Here is a 24,654-nt window from a genome sequence, read left to right as displayed (position 1 = left end):
AGTGAATAAAAAGCCTGTGATTGTCGTTTGCTTTTGTAAGATATTTAAAAATATAAATAAAAGCCTTTGATATGGTAATTAAATGTGCTCTTTTTGAGCACGTGTTGTAACATCAAGCTTGTTTGAATCAAATCTGTGAGCATGGGCACAAAAGACCAAATTCATATGGAGGTATCAGAAAAAATCGACGGTAAAATGAAAGTGTGAAAGGAAGGTTAATCATAATTTTATAGAACTCAGCACAGATCAGTGCTTTGAGGAACTACTAGAAAAAGTAAATCTTTCTACAGTACTATTAATGCACAAGGAGCCTGCTAGGAAAATGTGGGTGTCACAAGTCTCCCTTAGCACAGCTAATGAGAACTGAAAGGCCAAAGATAAAAACACGTTACTTGAACTCACTCAGATACTTAAGTAGTATAAGAAGATTACAAGTCAAAAGAGGTTAACGAAGAGTTAAGTTTGTCCAGAGAGGTTGTGGATGCCTCATCCCTGAAGACACACAAGGACAGATTGGATGGGGCCCTCAGCAATTTAGTGGTTGGCAGCCCTGCCCATGGCAGAGCAGTTAGAACTACATGGTTTTTAAGTTTCCCTCCAACCTAAGCCATTTGATGATTCAGCTCAATGTGTCACAGCAGCAAGATTTCACCACAAAAGGCATAATTGACAGGAAACTAGCGATAAGAGTTGGGAAATGAATAGTATGGGAGATCATCACCTGCATTTCAGACTTACAAAGGCCATCTACAGCACTTAAAGAAGGATTATGTTTTACATTATAAATTGCTAGATGTATGTGGTCATCTTCTATGAGCTTTGAGTTGGAAAACATAATCCTTCCTGTGTGATATCATATGATTCAAATGAAAACCAGCAAACAGAAGAGTTGAAATTGTTTCACTGATTTGCTTTGCACAGAAAAAAAATACGCATAAGACTTCAAGTTCAGCATTACTGTGGTCAAATTTTAAAAAATGAAAGGTTGGAGTTGCAGGATTGAGAAACTCCAGGCATTGTAGGAGGTGGAAGAAAATTGAACAGATGGTTTTCTTCCAGAAATTTCACTACAAGGGACAGAGATTGCTTTGAGAAGTTGCAGCTGCTATGAATGACCTAGAGCAAACTGAAGCTGCTGTGAAAGAATAAGCAATCTCTCCAACATCAGGTTGCTCAAATTGGATGTGTCCTTAAATGTGGTAAAAACATGGGCACCTGCACCAAAAATTAAATACTAAGTCACAAACTATAAGGAAGCTCTCAAGAGAAGCATTGCCAAGTTTGCAAGCATCACAGAAGGCAGAATGTGGACAGAGAAGCCTTGATGAGGTAGCATAAAATAATGGAATGTCATTAATCTAATGTATTATTATTTTTAATGTAAGTATTAATTCTTTATAATTCCTTCACCTCTGATTGAGTTCTCTCCTCAAACACATGGGCATTTAAAAGAGGAGGTAAGGTAATTCCTGCTTGCCAAATGTCCTTTATTTTTATATGAAAAAAGATGTGCAATTCCTGTTTTACTAAATGATATTAATGTAGGTTCTCATATGCTCTAAGAAAATTTTCTCACTAAAGAAACAGTTCTGTATTTTAGTTGAGCTTCTCTGCAACACAAAGCAAGATGTAGAACAGGAGAAGGGGCTTGCAGCAAGAATCACATTTTCTAATACCAAAGCAATGAATTTAACAATAGCATACATCAAAGAACTGGCAGTTCTTCCCAATAAAAATGCTAAATACTGTGTATCTTCATCTGGATTTATTTCTTTGGTTACAGACAGAGAATAAAGAGTAATCACTGAAGGTTAAAAGGGAAACTAGGAAGAAAGGAGATTATCTTGCCTTTAGAAGTTCTTGAATTTTCAAACTGTTTAAAAGTTACAGCATCTAATTAGTATCATTCATACTTCATATAATCCTTTGTAGCTTCTTCAAAAGACGCCTCACATGTTGTTAGATTTCCATGCCTTTGAGAAACTTTTGGCTTCTCTGAGAAAGAAAAACTCCTGTTTATATGAAAAAGGGAATATAAAAAGCAGGGAAGAGTATCATGAATGAGCTTGAAGTAGGATGATGATGATAATATTGAAAATAAAGTTGAAATAATAACATGAAATAGGAAGGCATTCAGGAAAGCAATAAAAAGGAAATGTGTATTAGCTATTTGTAGCTTTATGTACAATGAGTCCACCCAAATAAGAACTGTAATATGACCATTTAAAAGATATACATATATTAGGTCTATTATCTTCCAGACCTACCTGAAAAGTCTTTTATTTCTTTTCCAAACAGTTTAAAGGAACTATTTTTGAATGTAGGCAAAATATAAATAAATACTCTATGTGCTATTGGTGGGATTTATAAAATGAAAGTAATGAAAGTTTTTTGATGTTTTTTGTTTGTTTGTTTGTTTTTTGTTGCTGTTTTTTTCCTGTATTGTTGTTTTAGAACAGATTCTGCTATTGGGAAATCATTTTGGTATATCTCATTATTACACTGGAGAGTGGTTTGCTTTCATTTAGTCCAATGGATGATGATGTTTGAAATGTAGAGTTGAAGATAAAGCCTTTATTAAGTGTGTGGTTGTGCATAAAGGAACACTTTTTGTCGTATTTCTGATTCTTAAAAGTATGATAACTACAATGCACTGGATTCTACATGCTGAATAAAATAGTCTATCATGTCAAAAAATGAAGTATCCTAGAGCTTTTTAACTTGAACATCCATCTCCTCATTGAAAACGGCATCTTAAGAGAATTCAGAAGTGCTCTAGTCTTCCCAGCTTGTGTATTGAGATCCAACTCCTCATAAAGAAATCTGTTAGATGATCTGCAACATATTCAGCAGATAAACATAAAGTGCTTGCTCTCATCACTGATCTTCCTGACTGGCAGATGATGTGTAAACAGAATGATTCTAGTCTGACAGTTCATTATATATTTACATGAGGATGATCAAGAAGAAAGCTTCCTTTAATTAGATGGTTAGACCCTGGGGGGTCTCCGACACACTTGATTTCCCCCAGAGCAGCCAGTCATTTAAATTCTGTGAATCTGTGAGGCTCAGTAAGCCTCTTGGGCTCTGACAAGTGTCTCAGTGTCCCACAGTGGCTAAAGCAAATGCAGGTTGAATGTACTTTTCTCAGAAGTGAAGTACTGTGCAGCTTTGTATCTACATTTGTAATTTCTTTTTCTAAATGTGAAGACTTATATATAAGTACATAGTAAATAGCTAATGTGAGGTAAATTGAGTATAAAATAGCCACTTAGATATTATAATATAAACTATTGCAACTTCTTGACCTATTTTTTTAACATGCATTCAAATAGCTGTATACAAAGCAATTAAGCATTCAAAATCTCTGAATTGCAGCACTTTCCTTATCTATATCTTCAAAAATAGTGCTCTACCATTGTTAATTTATGGGAGTTATTTAAGACTTACAGCGGTATGATAGCTTTTCCTATATTACTAACACTAAAAGTTGTGCTTTTTATTTTTTCCAACAGACAGAATATATTCATTTAAATACATTAAGTTCTGGGGAGCTAATAGTTGAAAGATAAAAATAGTAAGATGCAGAGCAATTAAGATACTCACTTTGGAAAGCATTTCAAAAGTACTCAGCACAGGTGATAGAAAGGTGAAGAGTAGGTTTTATAATCTTTTCTGCTGAAGATCTCTGATGAGATGAGAAAAATGTCTTTCAGGATTGTCTTTCAGGATCCTCTCTTGTAAAGTTAGGACAGGAAACAACTAGATTGCCTCCTGCTATCTATCCTAACCCTATCTTTTCCATCCTATATGTGATTAAACATTAGATCACTCATAGACCCTAAAGATGCAGAGCTAAGAACATTCATAAAGAATCATATTTGAGCACAGACAGAGTACTAGACTGTAGGATTTGAGCCTCTAACCTTGAAACAGCATAGGGACTACTGATGCCATTCATGCTGAGGACACAACAACACACACACGATCACAGTTTGCTTTAAATTACTACAAAATGATCTACCCAAGAAGGTAGATGTTAGCCAGTGACTCCCTAAAATACCATTCCTTTACATTCTCAAGGATTGTCTTGAGTCTGATGTCTGCCCAAAGAGCACAGAGATGTAAAAGTCTATGCAAGGTGAAGATAGAAGGAGTAATATGGAAGAAAATACAGATCAGAGAAATGCTATTTAGAAAGATCAGTTGTATCTTTTTCCTTTCTCCCAGCTAATACTAAGCATATTTTTAGCTTAATAAATACGATTTTGCCTTTAATGGTAAATGACCACAGACTTCAAGTTGCTCTAGCAATATGAGATATCAGGATTTCTGTCTATTTCAACTGATTTTAGCTCATTTTAGCCATGACAGCAGCTTTTGAGTGGGCAGTATATTTTTGCCGGAGCCGCTGTGCCTTAGCTCTTTGAATGTTATGAATGGTAACTGCCTGAATCCTAGCCACTGCTAATAGTCATATGAACTTTATATGAACTGGGGAGAGGAAAAACTATTTTGTAAGAGTAAACATTGATAGCAGTCAAATCACTGAAAAGAAAAGCAAGTTGGTTGTGTTAGAAAATGCGGCAGAATAACCTGGAGTAACTTGGAGCTAAGGTGAAAGAATGTTCTTGCATCAATCTTAAACTGCTAAAGTATAGCATTGCAGTCTGAGAGAAATAGCTTTGTCCATAGAAATAAAACTTTCATAAACTATCCCTCATGTGAAGTCCTGAATTTTCCTCAGCGAGCTTACTTTGAGCCTATAAGGTGAACTATTTAACATCATTCTGCAAAATTACACCCAAACCAAATGACAGCACTCCCATTTTAGTGTCTCTCCACATAACTATATAGAAATGTGGGACAGAAAATTCAAATTAATCCTCCTTCATCTTTTTGTACAAAGGTGGCGCCCGTGAGAACTCAAGGGTTTTGTATGTTTGCCTCAAGGCTTTGCTTCACATCCTTAAAGAGACGAGAACTCTCTAAGGCCCTTGCTCAAATAGCAAAGGTGTGTCATGCAAAGCACCTGCAAGCATGTAATAATTCCCTGTATGTGCCTAAGGCTTTCCTGGGGTTACGTAGGCCAAAACACTGACCAGAGGTCTTTCACTGATCTGCTGCATATAGAAAAAATCTTGGTATATTTAGTTTGTAAGTGTAGATACAGGCAGTGTTTTCGTAAAGCATTGCCTCATTTCTTTTATATGTTTGTAGTAATAGTATCAATGGCAGATTTTACAACTAAGCTTTACTATTGTGCCATTCAACTTAATCCATAGTATTTAGTAAGCATCTTCTTCAGCTTATTTTGCTGATCTTCTGCATTAGAATCACTTTGCTATATATATACAAACACTAGTTCAGTTGAAATTTGTCTCATCCACTGGAACTTAATTCATGGAACATAACTTTGATAGGTGTCAAATTTTAGCTTTTATATTAATTTATTGGCTTCTGTTGTGTTTAGTCAAGAAGGAATTTTGATTGAACCCAGTGTCTGGAGATCTGGAACTATTTAGTTTATTTTGTAGAACTGTGGCACTTCTTGATGTAGAAAAAGTTTAAATATTATTATGCTTGTTTCCTAGTGGTGTTTTGTTTCATTGTATTTTTAATTATTATTTGATTTCTCAACAAGGTGCCCCTGGTTTTAAAACGTTTCCATCCTTTTAATAAACGTATAAAATAATACTTTGAGAAAAGTTGATGTGTAGACTGAGAAAATAAAACTGAACTAAAAGTTGTCCAAGCAGAACCCCCTCCCTTCCTCCCTTCCTCCTTTATCTTCCTTCCTTACTTACTTTCCTTCTTTCTTCCACTCTTCCTCCCTCCCTCTCTTTCTTCCTTCCTTCTCTCTTTCCTTCCTTCTTTTCCTCCTTCCTTCCTTTCATTTCGTCTTTCTCTCTCTTTTCTCTCTCTTTTTTTTCCCCCCACTTTAAGGAATGATTGTGTAGTTAAATGAAATTTTTAAAAATTGTCTGCATTGAGCACTAGCTAAACTATACAAGACTCTGGATTGTATATGAAGTGCATTTGTCCTTGTACATATTCTAAAGCTTAATCAATGGTAGGCCTCTCCTTACAACAGCCCTGTTCCTTGAGATAGGATACGTAAGAAGCTTTGTAAATGATATTTCTTTGTACTAGGACAGGACATCCATCCTCCTGAATTATATTCTGTTTCAAAGAAGATGATGAATTAAATGGGATATATGCATGCTTGCTACCTCTGTTATTAATTCACAGCTGGGATAGTCTGTCATCTCCACTTTTTTTTTACAGGAGATAAGAATGGGTGGAGACTCCCCCCTCCCTCCAGCATACTTAGGTTTGCAGACAACTCAATAAGCTTTTCTGCCTTGTTTTTTCTCTTCTGAAACTGCTACTGAACTAGTCCTATTCCTATGTAATGTACAGGAGAAATGTTGTATAAAACATTTCAGCTGTTTATTGAAGGAGATTAGCACACACATGCACAGGTGTGTTTCCATATGAAATTTAGTGTGTTGCTCTAGTCTTATATAAAGAGTATATCCAGGTAGTTTACAACTCTTGCCCATAATGATAACATCTAATTATCATTACAAACAGACAAAAGATAATAGTATTGTTAAACAATACTTGGAGAGCCAGGCAGCCTGACACATTCTGTGAGAAGTTTATAAACGTATTAAGTATCTCAGTCTAGATTGAGACACAAAACCATATTTTTAAGTTTAAAAAGTTGGGTTATATGGCTAAAGTTGTAAACTTGTATAGTTTAGCTAGTGCTCAATGCAGATAATTTTTAAAACTTTCATTTAACTACACAATCATTCCTTAAAGTGGGGGGAAAAAAAGCTTGCCATACAAAAAGGAGCAGAGAAGCACGGTTATAAGGGAGGAAAGTCTAATAATCTTTGGTTACAGATCACAGCTATTCTGTATTTGAGCAGTGCTGTGAATCTCCCTATATCTTTCTCAAGCTGCTGTACCACCAGTCATGCTACTCTTTTGTCAGTATACTTACTGTGTCTACATATGAGGATCTTCTGCTCTTCCAGACACATTGAACAGAGACTTCTGCACTTTCTTGCCTGCTGAAATGAGGCTGGAACAAGTGTATAGTGTAGGCCTGGTTGGAATCCCTTCAGTCATCTGGAGCATGCTAGCTCTGTAATCTCACATCATGCCGAGATTTATAACAAAAGTATTGTCTTCAGATAAAATGACAGACAGTAGTGGCTTTTTGCATAGGAATGCAAAAATCTGAAAGCACAGATAATTTCTGCTGGAATTCTGTTAAGATTTCAACCCGCAGACGTCTTGAATCATAGAAATATATAATCACAGAATCACAAGGTTGGAAATGACCTGCAAGATGATCTAGTCCAACCGTCCCTCTATTACCACAAGCCACCAAACCATCTCTTGTGGCTTCTCATCCAGACACCTCTTGAATACTGCCAGGGACAGCGATTCCACCACCTGCCTCGGCAGGCCATTCCAGTGCCTGACCACTCTCTGAGAGAAAAAGTTTGTTGGTGGTTTGTTTTTTTTTTTTAATTTGCTTTGGTCATTGCTTCATTAGATTATAGTAGGTTTTAAACTGGTTACAGGTACAAGTCAACTTAAGTAATTGTCCTTACAGAAAAATCACAATTTTCTCTCTATCATTATTAATATTATTATTATTATTATTATGCCTTTTTGAGAGTACAGAATTTTCTCAAAAATTCCAATATCTCCAGATATACTTCTTCTTAACTTCTTCTTAACCATTACTGAATACATGACCTGGATAAGAAATCAGCTTAATTTCTGCAATATTTATTCAGTACTGGGTAAAAAGTCAGATGTAAAACAAATTCTATGCAGGATAATCTATTTTCTGGCAAAGTCTTCCTAATATCAGTGAAAAAGGATTTTTATATTTTTACTTATATACTGCTTCCTGATGAACCCAGATACACTTGAAGATCCCAATCTGTGACTCATGTTTAGGATTAGCCCATTTGTTTCACATAAGAAAGTGAAATTACCTGACCTATTTCTATTAACTTTCTTTCTCCCTAATTAGGAACAACTTCTTTCTCTCTCTCTCTCTCTCTGTTTTTTTGTTTGTTTGTTTGTTTTTTCACTCTACATCTAGCTATTGATTTATAACTGCTGCAGGGCCACCATTTCTCAGAATGTATAATAGTGGAAGTCTTTAATCAAAAAGTATGCAAAAAAGGGGAAAAATGATTCAAAATCAAGGTTTTTTTTTTTAAATCCAAGTGAAAAAAATCTGTTATGGCACAGAGCAAAATGTAGGTGAACTACGTTTTCCAAAGATATTTTAAGAGATAATTGCAGTAACTCAGAAAAGTTAGTCAAACGAAAGCTTTCTTTAGTCTGTTGCAGCAAGATACCAAAGGAAAAAAAGGCCTAAACCATGAAAAATGTGTCTCGCTCGCACTGCAGTCTTTCCTGTCGGACTTTCATAAATTCCACTTTTCTCAATTATCTTTATCTCTGAGTTGGAGAAAAGACTTCTTACATTTGATTTTACTAGGCATTTTATGTAGTTTTCAGCGCTGTAGAAAAAAAAAGAGTATATATAATTTTTAGAAAATTAATGCAAAATTTATATTGTTTTGTTTTGTAGGTGTTTTAAGCACAAATTTATTACCAAAGGAAAAAGCATATCTTGGCCTTTATTTCTCATCATCAAATCTCAAATGACTCTAATGACTACAATAGTTTAATTCAGGATTAAGAAGCATAGGACCAAGTAACACCAGTAGAACAAATGTAATTGATGTTAACATGTAATAAAATATTTAATGAGACAACATTTTGTACAATGAAACTTCTAAGAATAATGGAATCACATCTTAGCTGAGGTTGAAAGGAGCCTCTGGATCCATCTGCTCCAATTTCTGCTCAAGCAGGAACACACAGAGCATGCTGCTCTGAATCATGTCCAGGTGCTGCTGAAGATCATCTCCAAGGCAAGAATCCACAGTCTTTCTGGGTAGCCTGTGCCAATGCTCTGTCAACTGCGCAGTAAAATGTTTCCCTATGTTCAGATGGAATGTCCTGTGTTCCAGTTTGTGCCCATTGCTTCTTGTCTTGGCATTGGCACCCTCTTTTCTGGCATTTACAAACACTGATGAGAACATCCCGAGCTTTTCCTTCTCCAGTCTGAATGGACTGCTCTTTCTGCCTTTCCTCACAAAAGAGAGGAAGCTTAATCTTCTTCATGCCCTTTTGCTGGACCATCTCCAGTATGCCCATGTCTCTCTTGTTCTGGGAAGCCTAGAGTTGGGTATGGTCCAGTACTCCATATGTGGCTTCACCAATGCTAAGGAGAGGGGAAAGATCACCTCCCTTGACTACTGGCAGCATTTTGCCTCATGCATTGCAGTTACCATTTGCCTTCTTTGCTTCAAGGGCACAGTGCAAGCTCAACTTGGTGTCCAACAGGACTCCAGTTTCTTTTCTGGATATATGCTTTTCAGCATGATGGCCTTCAGGCTGTACTACTGCATTGGGCTCTTCCTTCCTAGGTGCAGATATTTGCAGTTCTTATTAAACTTCATGAGATTCCTGTCAGCATATTTTTGCAGTTTGTTGAAGTTCATCTGGATGGCAGCCCAGCTGTTTGCCATATCATCAGCCACTCTTCCCAGTTTTGTGCCATCAACAAATTTGCTGAGGATACTGTCTGTCCCATCATTCAAGTCATTAATGAAGATATTAGACATGCATCTATATCTATTGAATGTATCGTTCCCAGTTTCTCTCTCCTTTTAGGGCATAACCATCCAGAACACAAGAATGTTGAAGAGGGATTAAGGACATTTGTAGTTAAACTTGCAACCAGTATAAGTTTTAAAAGTTTGAGTGCTTAAAGTCTTATTCTGATATTCAGTAAAGCTGCAGGATATACAGGATAGATAATCTTGCTCTGAAAGAAAGCGCTACGGTGATAATATTATCCCTCAGTAAAGTAAGAATGTGTTTTAACTTGTTGTCACTTGATTAAACTGATATCATAGGCTTTTGTTTCTTCCTTTTTAGAGGAAATTTATTTGAGTTTTATTTGGGTTTTTTGTTGTTGTTTTTCTTTCTGTTCTTGGGTTTTTGTTTTTTTTTTTCTGTGCTTTTTTTTTTTTTCAGATAGCTTGTGTGGAGGAACAAGACACCATGAATCATTTCATTCAGCTCTGAAGGTACACACAATAATACAGACTGTATGTGAACAGATGAAAATGCAAGAACATATACTGATTTCTATCTTTAACTTATCAAAATGTGACATCCCAAGGTCATTGCCTATTTTTCTGTACCTATATATACGGAGAGTGTCCTAATGTAATTTGCCACCCCATGCTATACTTCCATAGTGAAAGGCATAATCAAATCTGTTGTTTGCTCATTAAATTTTCTGTTGTTTGTATTATTAGTAGCATAGGTGAAAACATATCTAGACATCTAGAAAAGGAGAGATACTTTAGGATGTACTTTAGGATGTACAGGAAGGTCTGAGTGTGCTGTGGCCCTAGAAAATAATTAAGGTTCATCAAGGCCATCAAGGTTCATTCACATAATAACATTTTTTACTAAATATGGCAAATTGAGCAGTTAATATTTGTATTGTTTCTTTTTAAATCTGACAAATTACTGCAGACTTACCAAGTTTCAGCAGCCTTGGGTCTTAAAATAATCTGTAGTAAAACTAGTAGTCTACTCTGCTTACAACAGCATTGTTTCTAGCAATTTTTATCAGATGGTGGTTACCCCAAGGGGAACAAATGAAAATGTGGTATATAATCTTTTTTATCTATTGTGCTCTACAGAATCAAAAATGAGCAGTTTGTTGGCTGCAGATGAAACACAAAAACTTCTACTTCTCAATCTCTTTGCAACGTGTACTGTTTCAAAGGTGAAATGCCATACTAAGAATAAGAAAGAACAACTTACTGGGTTTAGGGAAAAAATGACCACACATTAATGTGCTTCAACTGAAAAGCCATAAGTTATGCCCCAGAGGATCCTGGGAATTAAGGACGGTGTTTGAGAGAGGGCAGCTAAAGTGCAAGTTATGTATGACTTGATAGATAGCTTTTGCAACATAACAGTTCATGTGCGTGATCTTAAATTCTTATGGTTTCCATAGGAAACTTCCTTTTGGGGTTTTCTTATCAGTGCAGGAGTAGCAGAAAGCTGAATGTGTAGCACTGATGAAATCAAATAAAATCAAATGGCACTTTGGAGTGCCACTAAGGAGGTAATCATGTTCACCTAGAAAACTCTATCTCACATTGCAAATGTATATTTCCAGAAAATCAAACTAGAGCTAACAGAACCAAAAACTTTAGAACTAAAATGCTCACATCATTGTAAATCTGAGAAACAAAGCCACTGCTTTGGTAAAGATGGACTCCAAAAAAAAAAATATAGATAGATAGATAGATAGATAGATAGATAGATAGATAGAATGAAGAAGGTAGAAAATGCCATCACTTAGTGGAATGTTTGTGAAATATTTAACTGAAAGCTAAAACATCATAAGAACCATTTGAACTTGAATTTTTTTCTTGAGGGGAGATCCTATATATAAGCATGGAATTGGATAGCACAGAAGTATTGGAGGCAGACATATATAAATTAAGAATTTGCTAATAGAAGATTTCAATTAATTCTCCAGCACACAGGTTAGACACAATGGGAGTGATGGGCTGAAGATATTTTTTATTTGTTAATGCTGGCAATTCAGACGCGTGAAGTGGTTTGGATTAGAATAGAAAAATATGTCAAATATTCATGTTTCATTATACTGCTTGGCAGAATGGATTCAAAGGTTGCCCTATGACTTCAACCAGGTTATAGCGTTACCTCAGACATCTGCAGGTATTTGAATACAGAAAAACTGAAATTAAAACTATTAATGCTTATAATAAGTATTTATTAGGATAAAAGAATAGCCACATGGCAATAATGTCACAGTCACAACAATATAAGATTTCAAAATCCATCAAATCAAATGCAAGGAAAACACATTCAAAAAATAATTACGTTTTACTAATACTTTGAAGATTGATATTTCTTGTCATAGTGCATGAGGCAATTATGTTTTCTTTGTTGATAGTGTGTTAAGAACTTCAGGAGAAAATGACTACATTTTCTTACGGAACCAAAATGTCATTATCTGCAGGTTGGCTTTTTTTGCTGTTTTGTTTTGCATGCATGTCTGTGTGTATTGGTTTTGTTTGTTTTCTCACTCAGTAGTTTAAATACCATATTTATGAGAGTCTGAGCTTTAATTAAAAAAAATAGGAATTTTACAACTCAAATTCATAAATCTAATTTTTAGAAAAATAGAAACAAAAGAAACTCCAAACTGCGAGGGCAGTACAAGTGGAACAATGCACCTCAGTTTTTGTTTAGTCTTTATCCCATGTTTTCTGCCTTATGAGGAGTACTAAAGAATTAAAATTGAACAATTTATGTTGTTCTGAATATAGGAGAAAACAAGAATGACTATATTTCTAAAATATTTCATTGCCTTTTGTGTGTGTGTGTGTGTAGTGGAAAGTGTCTAATCTTGCCTAATTCAGAACCTGTACTTTTGTTACTGTCTTCAGTCATAGAATCACTGAATTTGCAGCTCAAAAAAGTGAATTTGACCAATGGAAAGCTAGTCACAGCTGCAGAATAAGCATGCCCACACAGAGGCTAGTCAAATGTCTGTATTCTATGTATATCAAGGTATGTATCTGTATCACATGTGATATGATACATGTTACATACATTTACATAACTATCTGTGTATTTTGCACTACTGGGATTTATATCAGGATGATGAAATGAAGCAAAATTGCCTTGCTGGTTGATCCTGCCAGTGAAAAACAAAAACAACAAACCAAGCATCTGTTCTCCTTTCTCATCTGGTTTGTTGTACTTGATCTGAGTAGCAGATCTTGCCACTTCTCTTTAAAGGAAAAATATCTTAAAAACTATCTATTTCCCATAAATGTTCACTCTCTGTGTTGTAATATGTTACTACTTTGTTTTCTGTTCCCAGACTCCTCATGAGAATTAAATATTAATATATATATAGATATACAACATGTACATATATATATACGTATATGTATACATATATATACAACATGTACTTGTAACCTCGAGGAGGCCTTAGAATGTGAGCCTTGCTGCCTACTGCAATGTGCAGCTGTGTGATTTGCTGCGAAGTTGGTCCAGTGTTTGAGTGAAATCAGCTCACAAATAAAAGATATGTATGCAAAATAGGACTGAAAGCAAAGTCATAGCTCTAAGGAATGAGTGCTACTGTGCAGATTATTGTGGGTTTTTGTTTTTTTTTTTTCAAGATATGTCCTTGCCTTTTCATCCTTAAATGCACACCTGTGGGGCTTGGGACAATGAAAACCACTGTGGTCATATTTAATACTACTTGTCTTTTATTCAAGTAGTTAAAAATTGCATTATGATGGAGATTAAACTTTTGTTTTGGCCTTTTTTTTTCCTAAGAGTTCAGGATTACCATATATTTTAGCACTTTTGAATCAGGTGGGAAGTGTGGCTTTATTTTTTTTCTAGTGTTAACCTTCTAATTAAAGAGATAAATAGCTACATACGAACTTGAAACAAAAGATATTAATCAGTTGTTGCTGTAGCTGTTTTTGAAAACTAGAAAGTAATTCAGTGAAGAAAATGCACTCATTGATTCACTCAATCCTTAGCATATATCTGCAAGGAAAATAGTCATTGCAGATGGTAGGTAAAAAAAATAGGAAAGAATATAAAAGGCTCAAAATTTGCCTCATATTTTTAAATGCAATTTTTTTTTTTTTTAATTTAGCTGTACATTTTAGAAGCAAATTAGCTTTCAATAGTCATATAATTTAATTTAATAACATGCAGTCAGACAGTACTGTTATGACATTTCCAACAAAAAAACCTACTACATTAGAGATTTTTAAGGCCAAAAGTGTCCTTTAGCTAATCTACTCTGACCTCTTCAGTATCATAGGCCGTGAAAATTGTTATCGCTTTGGGTTACAGCATAAATGTGTTCAGTTCAAAAGACAATAAAAAATTCTACATTAATGAACTATGAAGAAGGTCAGTCACTTAAACTGGAGAATAGTTGTACATAATCAGTTTTATTTTTTTTAAAAGAACATCCTGTCTAAAAAAAATACAAGACTGAATATAGGCAAAGTTAGCTTCTATTCACAGTGATATATATACTGATTTTAAACACTTTCAAGGACAAGGAATTTAAATTTAACTTGTGTCTTCAGCTTTTTATACATCCCATAAATTCAACCGATAAGAAACTGAAATGTATGTCTGTCTTATACTTTTTGTGTGTAGTGCTTACACTGTATACAGCAAAATTAACCATACCTGAACAGTGATAATCATACAATGGAATGTTGTTTATGTATGTTTATAAAATAAAAAGTTTCAAGCATTAAGTAGAATAATTGTTGCATATATTACTTATGAAATCCTTTCAAAATGACATATATAACTTGTAATAATTTTCAATTTTTAGCTTAATTTTCACTCCTCTTTATTATTATTTTTTTAGTTATATTAGTAGTGATTGACTTTTCCTGTTGGTTAGTATTATGGGTTTACAAAGAAACAACTGTCTAACTGTTCCAGTTTGAGATTCCTCAGTAAACTGAAGATTAGTGGGCAGTATTCTGTGAGAAATTTTGAAGAAATGCCTGAAAAACAAGAACAAAATGTCTTCTATGCATAACATGGATTTTACACAATTTAAGGGAACTATGGAAGATACGTACATCCAGTGTCACCAAAACACATGTGAATGAACTCAGAACTTCTTATGCTATCTACAGAGTCAGTATCAACACACTATTCAAAGAGGAGTAAAACAATTTCCCCTCCTCTAAAAGAATGCATCATGAAAAGGCTATCAAAATTAAAACAAAATCCATGCTAATTTTTGTCTTTTCTTTAGAAGCTTTGTATTTAGTAGTTTTTCTGAATCTGGGAATATTATGAGAATATAATAATTGCTGAGTCAGAACCTACATTCTATTATCAAGTGTTTGTGATAGTAACATTCCCAGTACTGACTTTTCCCAACTTTCACAGAATCGCAGACTCTTAGATGTTGGAAGGGACCTCTAGAGATCATCTAGTCCAATCCTCCTGCTAGAGCAGGTTCTCTGCAGTGGGTTGCACAGAAAAGCACCCAGGTGAATTTTGAGTATCTCCAGGGAAGAAAAAATTCTGTCTCTATCTTCTTGATTCCAGCATTTTAGATAAGCATTGATAAGGTCTCCTCTCAGCCTTCTCCAATCTGAACAGTCACAGATCTCAAAACCTTTCATCATAAAGGAGATGCTTCAGACTCCTCATAATCTTTGTTGCCTTCTGCTGGACTCTCTCCAGTAGTTTCCCATCTCTCTTGGACCGAGAAGCACAGAACTGAACACCTTGAGACACTATGGTCTCACCAGGGCTGAATGGAAGGGAGAATGGGGAAAATGTCTTTGAATGTCTTTCTCCTCCTTAAACTGTTAGTGCATAGCTTTTATTTTTTATTATATTATTACTATTTTCAATGCAATAGCTTCTCTCCCGCTGTATCTCAGTCTGAAAATACATGGCCTCTCTCTCTCTGATTAGAGGGCTTTTATCATAGCTTCATCATACAATATGAATGAGCATGAGAAAAACCACTCTCTGTTTAATCCCTAGAAGTTTTTGTTTCAACACCCAATATAAGCACATAAGCAGCCTCCCTAATTCATGGCGCTTGGAGGTTCTCTGTGTTAGAAAGAGTTTGTGTTCATCTCAATACATTACATCTCTCATTGGTCACTTCTGACAGAGCCCTATAGTAGAGATGCTCAGAGTGCTGTGTTGCCGAGGCTGTAATTCATGGCAGTTATCAACTTGATTTCTCAAAGTGGCATAAAACTGATGGCAATCTGAGTGTTTATCTACTGATGTATGACACATTAAACGTGGGGAAAATGTTAATGCATGCTGAGTATCATTAGTAGAGTAAAATTTAAAAAAACATTTATGGTACATTATTTTTGTCTATGAGTTAATTATAGTGTGTTAAGCTCCTTTAGCAGGTCTTTTAAATGTTCTACCCCCATGTAAATGAGTGGCATTTCATAGCTTGACCTACTGTTGTGTCAGAAGTTAAAAGGGTACAGAGTAAAAAAAGAAAAAGCTGGAGGTACTGCCTATAGGAAACACAGGACAGTGTCACAGAACTTCTCTCTTCACCTCTGTCATTTATTTCATCACATTCACTAATCTAGAAGCATTTGTTCCTGTCCCAATTTCACTTCTACTCAGGTATTTGGTTTCCTCCATGCTTGCAGGCAAATCTACCTGATTTTAATTTCAATCAAGGATAAGAAGGAATTATAAATAAAATAGATGTCTTAGCAAGCAAGGCGAAGGGCTTTGCTTTTTTGTTTTTTAATTTATTGATTGGCAAGATTAATTAAGAGCTTTGTAAAATAAAACAGAACTCAACATAAACACAACAAAAATATCATCTGTAACTTTTTGAATAATTGATTGGAAAATGAATCCACAAAACCAGATAAATAATTCCCTGCAAATTCTATCATCATTTAACTAAAATGATCAAATACGCTAAATAGCAGATGTGCTCTTGCTTTCCTCTGTTGAACTACATAATATAATTTGCATTCATTTAACTGGAAACAGAAATGCCACAAGCTGCACAGCCAAAAATGTGGTTGTACTAGTCCAAAGGCCAGCAAAATAGTTGTATTCTAATTCTAGATATAAATTGAAACACAATAAAAACCTCAACTGATATGATTGGTAGCCCAGGAAGCACACAAAATGTCTTTGTCCTTGAATACATATAAAAAGAAATTTGTAATATGAAATATATGTAAAGATTAAATTCCTCTACCTTCAATTGCTGGATCCAAGACAGTTTTGCCAAGAAACACTTTTCAGAATAAATGGAGATTTCCATATCTGAGGAATCAGTCTTATTGTTGCCATGGAAACAAGGAGAATAAATCCCATGCCAGCTTTTAGAATGCATGTTGATGACAGCAGGGATAAAGGAAAAGTTAGAACAAACTAAAAGTATTAACTACAAAGGCCTTTGGTATTATATGCAAAATATCACTGACTCCCAGCTCTTTTCACTTATTCTTCAATTTAATAAGACTTCATTAGTAAATTAGTAGGGCATTTCTGACTTTAAATATAAGAGACACAATTCCCCTACTGCTTTGTTTTGTAGTTTCAAGATTTCACTATATTGCATTCAGATGCTGAATAAGGAATACATTTCCAGAGACATATGACAAACAAATACTTAAACAAGAATGGTAACAGCTAACACTGTTATGCAGATACACTTAAGACAAACTCATGAAATTTTGTCCCTAAGCAATCATTTTTCAGCAAAACTGCCTCTGGAGATTGGTGTACCTGTTTCAGCAGCTGGGGCAAGACTCCTTCACAGATTTCCCCTCTAAAATCAGTCTGTCTCTTCACATACAAGAACAGTGGTTCTTTTTTTTTTTTTTTTTTTTTTGTTCTGCACCAGCAAGCATCCTTTTTCAATGTCACCTGCTTTTCTTCTCCCTTCTCTAAGTGGCAGGCCAAAGTGAGAGTCTGCTACCTATCGTAACTATTAGCAACAGACCTTGACTGCTAAGCAGTCCTTAACAGTCTGTTAAGAAGCTCAGCAGGTACCTTTTAGACACATGCTGCCATGTGAGCTGCCTTCAGGTAGCATTACTGGGACAGAAAAGAGCAAACTCAAAGCGCTGTCCTGATGGAAAAATGGTCACTTACATAGCTGACGGAACTGACTCCCTGCCTCTTGCACAGGGAATATTTCAGAAGCAGAGTATGGGTGAAGGATGGGGCACTGCTGTCTGAATGGGGAAGTAAAAAATTTCTGGTGTACATTAGCACGCTGGTGGGATGCTACTGCCCTCTGAGATGAATATTAACTGGTGAACAGAACTGGGAGGTGATTCGTAGCTCCTATATAGCTCATCATTGCTCTTTGTGTCGGCTAGACCACAAGTGCAGAAAAGTTGCCTTTACACACTGGCTGGGATTCCCCAAGCTGAACACAGTACTCATATATGACTGACCAATCTCTTAGAATCTTCTGTAGTAAACTCCATGCATTGTTCTCTGTTTTCCACAGACAGAAGTCCTTATTTATTTGTTTGATATAGCATCACCTTCTGGAAGCTTGTTCAGTTTTGTAATCTATTCAGCAGTATGACCACTTGTTCCATATCCTTTATCTTTGAAGGTGATTGTTTTCATTTGCATTCTCTGGATATTCCTTGATGATTTATGCTATTTTATTATTATTTTTTATTTCCTATCCAAGGGTCTCACCCCTATCTGTTTTACCCCTCACCTTCATGTTCTAAACCAGGTCTTTTTAACTAGATTGTTTTTCTGTTTCTTTTTTGTTTGTTTTTGTTTGTTTGCTCTTAATATCAAGCTGCCACTGATGAGTAACAAGAACTTGCTAGATAGATTTTATCCTTTATTTTGTCTATCGGCAGATGCCTCTGTAGTTAAATCTCTTTTAACAAGTGGAGAACGAGTCAGGCAGTTCTAAGTTTTTTGAAGTATCAGAGACTGTTTGTCAAGGAAATGGGAGTTGTGTACTTCAGTATTAAGGCAAGAAAAATCCCTTTCTAGTAGATCTAGTAAATAACTGTAAGTCAGTCATCCCCATACTGGGGTCTGCTGCCCTGAAAGAAACATGTTTTGAACATATGCCACATTTATAAAGTCACAAGAATGCAATGTATATCAATTCATATTCATCTAACTCCAATAGTAAGGTTCACGAAATAATTTACAAATACAGAGAGCTGAATAAATAAGTTACCTATTTATCTTAAGACTGGTTCTGTAGTTACACAACCTGAAAATGCATTTTCTTAATTAACACTACTATGATGTGTTGGAAAGAACCAGTAAGCCTTGTTCAGCTGATTCCTGTTCCAAGATTTGTAGTAGATCCCCAGCATATTACCAGCTGTATTAGCACCTTCTTTTTGTTATTACTCAGGCTTTCTTTGCTTCTAACTTGCTCTGCATATTAGACTTCAGAATGAAATCACATCCTTGATACAGTGGGGAATAACTTCTCTCTTTTAACACTATCGTTCCCTAGTAGTTTGCAGCATTTGGTGTTACATCCTTTTCATGTGAATCGTTTCTCTAAGTCTGTTAAACCTACTAAGTCATGTTCTTAATCTAAAAAAAAAAAAATTTAAATTTTGACACCTTTTTTGGGGGGGGCATTTTAGATACCAATACACATAGCAAGCAAATGGCCAGAGCTGTGGCTAACTCACAGTTTTTCCTTTTGTTCTGCCCATTAGTTTGTTGCCCACAGTGTTTATTTTTCTGTCTGACTGACTATTATGTGTGTTTACCTAGAGCCTTTTGCAATCAGTCAAAAGCAAAGTTAATGTCCTCATTGCTAAAATATCAAGGCAATCTGCAGAAAAGGAGAAGAGAAATGAGGGCGCTGCTTCTCCCTTCCTGGAGATGGTGACATATTGAAATATTAATATAACATAGCCAACATAAAAAAATAATCACGGGACAACTTATCCAGGTAAGACAGGAATCTAGGAATAATAAATTCTCTATCTCTATGTCATTACTCACGTCCAATTAAGAAGAAAATAAGTAAAACATTGAAATTTGTTCATTCAAAACTTCAATCTCATTCTGATATTTTCTTTATGAGAATTTTCTGGTTAAAGAAGTGTTTTGATTTGCTTTCCCATAAAATTTTCACAGTTGTTCTCTGGAGCATAGGGGAAAATGACACTCAGTGAAACAAGATTTTGAAAAAATCATATTGTTAGAAAATGTAAAATTTGATGGAATAATCCAATTCACCTTGTTTCCACGAGAGAAAAAATATATGTTATTCACATATTACTATTAAAATCTGAGTATTCTGCAAGACCTTTGGACCTAATAAAATAAAGTAGCTTTATTTAGTCTCTCTTACATTTCAGAATTACATACAGAAATTGGAAAATCTTAGCTCAATGAAACAAATTAAATTTAAAAGAATTTGGTTACAAAATGAATCAAGAGTAAGAAAAATGGTCGAAGTTTGAGAAAATAAATGAACAGAATCAAAATGGTTGGTTAAAAAAATTAGCCTTCCTGCATATAATGAAATAAAATTAAATGTAGTAGAAATAAACCTAAAAAATAGTTGAAAGGGAATGACAGAATGTGTCTGCAAGGGATTTTGTTTTCTTTCTTCCCTTTTATAAAGATTAGTGACTCAATCTTTAAACCTTTTATTTAATTTTGTTATTGGATACAGTTTTTCTTAAAGGTCAGACTACCATTTTATATTTAGTGTTCATATCAAACCAAATACTTAAATCATGTGACATGTAATTATCATTTGCAAGTAATGTCTAAAATTGGGGTGTTTGGGCAAATCAATTATTTCATGCACATGTAAGATTTGAACTGTAATCTGTTCTAAAATTACATTTTTAGCAACCATTTTCAAAGAAGCAGCTAATTATGGATTGTGAACTTTCCAAATGAGGCTTGATGCTATTAAAGAGATTCACTTGATTAGTCTTTAAAGATATATTGGGTGGGTAAAATTCTCATCAGATTTATCTAAATGAATGTGTATCAGTGTTAGCAAGACTGAAACTTGATTTACTACATTTTCAAATATATTCAGCCTGCCTGCTTATCATTCTGAGTAAGAATGAATATCTAAACCTGTCTACAGAAATTATTCTCTAAAATATTTTATGTGTGTAACAGTCTTTTAATACAATATCTGTACACATAAACAGATGTGTGGATATGTCTGCACAGTCGAACATGTATGTACAGTATGTACACAGTATGTACAGCATAGCAACAAAATAATTTAATCTTTTAAATTTTTCTGTTGGAGTATATGCAAAGGTTCTCATTTCTCATACTGTGTAGCTTATATGTAGATTTGATCATGTAAATATTGCAAAATTGTATATGCATTTTTTCAACTTATTGTAATATATTTATTTACGACAATTACTGTCATGCTGCAGTTTCAATATCAAATGATAGCTGTGGCCACAAGAGCACTTAAGTGCTCATGCTTTCATGTGTGTTTCGTATTTGGGTAGAATATCCTCTGTAATGAAGTATCCTGCACTTCTTGTTAGATCAGAAGTGGACTTTAAAATTGAAGTTGTTAGTGTTCCCATCTGATGATCTTCAGTTTTGTAAAGTTGTCTTGTAAACACAAGTGTGGTTATTAACTGGAAGACTGCGCTGCTGGAAAAATGAAAGCGCTCCATGTTTGATGTCTCTTGGGTTTTCAGAGCAAATTCCAGTTAACAAGCAAAAGGATGTTTTGGTTCCCTCTGCTCTCTGTTTCTACTTATCTCTCATCTCTATTCTTGCTACTGCATTTACTTCCCCATCCAATCTTTGGCAACTTTTCTTTTTTAACTTGTTAGTATAAAATATGAAAACTTACTATCTTTTAAATGCTGTTCAATGAGGTTCAAGCTTGAAATGTAGGTCTTTCGTATCTGAATCTCTTTTGAAGTATATGGCTTGACTGCTAGTTGCTGGAGGCATATCATTTACAGACATGTGCATGTGCATGCATGTGTGTGTTCCCATACACCTTGAAACATACATTAAATCATCATTATTCCAAAGTGGAAATATAGAACTACATAAATGCAAAAGAAACCTGTATATTTCCATTGGATATAATCTTCTGTTTCATGTTTCAACAGAACAGCAATAACAATTTTCTAAATTTTATGGCTCCTTATTTGCTCAAAACAAAAACCAGACCTTAAATTTAACTGTGCAGTAGCAGAGGTAGAGAAGTTATAAACAACAAATTGTGCAGGCCTCTAAATAGTACTTAAGATTGCTTTCCAGTGTCATGATTTTATGATCCAATATCTTCTCGCCTGCCATATCTAGGAAGGATTGCCATCTCTCATTGCAGAGGCGGGAAGGGAAGAATCTCCACTTCCTAATGTGATAAAGAATCCCTTCAAAGTCAGATAGCTCATGAAATATTGAAACTTAAACCTGCCACTAATGCAGGATTTAATACTGGCAGTCCTGAACAAAAGGTCAGTGTGGTTCTCTCTTTCTCTTTCGCTCATTTCATGTCCAGGGCTCTCGATGCATGGATTGTTGAGAGAAGGACACTTGCATTTGGAGTGAGGTGAAAAGAGACCTTGCATTGGGCTCTGAAATTTCTTTAAAAAGCTTAGAATTTAATTTTAAACAGTTCTTGAATATTCTTATTATTGGAGATGAATACCATGTAACCCCTTAAAGTGATCAAGAATCATATAGGAGTTTGGACTTTTGGAGTCTTTTTTTCTTCTGCTTTTTAACTTTTTTTTTAAGTTACAATTAAAAAGGGAAGGATAAAAGAAGAAACTTTAAAGTCATGAGTTCAACCAAGAGACAGTTGGTTTATTTAACAGATTTATGCAAATCTGAAGACGATCAGTTAGAAGCTTAATTTTTTTTAATTGTTACATTTAAATACTGAGTAAATTAAAATATGCGGAAAGTAACTGATAATTTATGCATTATGTGCTCTAAAAGCTTCTTTGTTAAAAGAAAAAAAACCACCAACTTATCCATTCATGTCAGACAAAAAAAAACCAACACTATTCTGCTCCACTGATACAGTAATCAAGAGGCTTAATCAATTCCAAGGATTTTTTAAAGACTGTCAAAGAACTCTTTACATCCATGCATTTAACACTGGATTCATGACCACATATTGAACATAGCTAAATAATTATTTACCAGTGGTTTTGACCATTTCTGAGTAAAAACACCACATATTAACAGATACTGAATCTGAGCTGCACTTAAGGATGTGGGTACATGACAGCTTCTAAGTGAACCTTGCTTGCAGAGTACAACAGTCTTTATATTACGCTGCAATGTAATTATCACTCCAAAAAATCTCCATTTGGTAAAAGCTCAAGAAATTGGTGTTGAAGTTTCCTTTGACAGTTTTCTTCATCTTCCTGTGCCTAAATGCTTTGTCTTAAAATGAAGTTGATCGTATTTCTTTTCTAGGACTTCTTTCAACTTTTAGATTCCTTGAGAAAAGATAACAACAGTTTTAACAGTTCAAGTGCAGTGAGGGTTTTTTACTGTGTTCTGGTTTCAAGAAATTAATATAAAAAATAATGACAGCAGAAATGTTATTGCTCAGATGCAGAGAATATGATCTGTGGTACTGTCATTATATAACAAAGTTTATCTCCTTCAATAAACATTAACACATACATAAGATTAAAATAGAACTTGAATTTTATTTATTCTTTGACAATGTATTTATAAGCCTTCCATTACTAAATAATCGTGTATTCTTTTGTTATGGATATAAATTAATAAAGATTAAGTACCTAGTTGGCTAAGCATGTATTAACAAATAGTGGTTTCATAATCAGTCATATTTAATGACATATAAAAAACATCCAACCTTATGTCAGCTTATAAGCCAGTGTTTATATTTCTGTACACTGGGTAAAAACAAAAAAGTAAAGTAAAATAAGTGTGTTGCCAGTATATGCTTTCTAGGGGGAAGGAGTGGCTGGGGAGTAGATGCAGGACATAATTGAGATGGAATGGGAAATGGTTAAAAATTGAGCAGCACAGACAGTAGGAGCAGAATGAATATGAACTTTGCTATGCAGCACTTCAGACTCCTTTGCCTCTGCTCTGGTTTTAAGAGATCTCTCCAAAGCTTCTGACTCCACTTTGACCCTTGGTTTTGCCCTTGCCCAGCTATACCACATCCTTTGCTCTCAGCAGCTCTGTAGCTCTCCTTCCTTTCCTTCCACAGGCAAAATCTTTTCCACTGCCCCTTCAGCTAAAACAGAAAAGTTTGTCAGCCATATCGTTTTTTCTTTTTTTTCTTTCTTTTTTTTTTTTTTTTTTTTCCTTCTCTTTAGTCGCAACTTATCTCAGGTGTATTTAATATTGCTGGTAGAGAAACAAAAATTATGGAGGTATTTGGCTTGGATGGGCTCATATGATTTGCACTGCTGTACCTTAGATAGATTTAGCTTTCTTGTTGTGGTTGTTTGTTTGTTTATTTTTTGCCTGAAGTCATGACATGGGCACTTGAGCATAGCAGCCAGGTGGATTTCTTAGCACATCTAGATGATTAAATAAATGATGAATAGATGTTCCTGGGCCCACTAGGAATATGCTTCTGAATTATTTATGCTTTAGAACAAATGTCTGCACAACAAAATTTTAGCACGCAGCACAAGACTAGTTAAAAGAAGGCACAACTGGTACATTATGCGCATAAGCCATTGACTGAGTTGAGGTCTTTTTATATTCAGTGAACCAAGAAAAAAAATAGCCTGCCTTCTTTTTATTTTTTTTTCCCCTAAAGCAGGCAGAAAGCAGGTACTCTGTGACGGTGGATGTGTGTGGGGAATCTTAGCTGCTGCCACTTCACAGGTCCCAAAATGCCCAGACATACCAGACTCAGTTAATACCAAACAGGCTGCATCTGTTTGTGTGTACAGAGGAGCGACCTTCAGCCCCTTTAGATGTTAC

This window comes from Tympanuchus pallidicinctus, unplaced genomic scaffold (assembly GCF_026119805.1).
Source record: "Tympanuchus pallidicinctus isolate F22 unplaced genomic scaffold, pur_lepc_1.0 scaffold5, whole genome shotgun sequence".
In the NCBI taxonomy this organism is placed as follows: domain Eukaryota; kingdom Metazoa; phylum Chordata; class Aves; order Galliformes; family Phasianidae; genus Tympanuchus; species Tympanuchus pallidicinctus.
The sequence above is the reverse complement of the archived record's forward strand: the minus strand, read 5'-3'. Positions refer to the sequence as shown.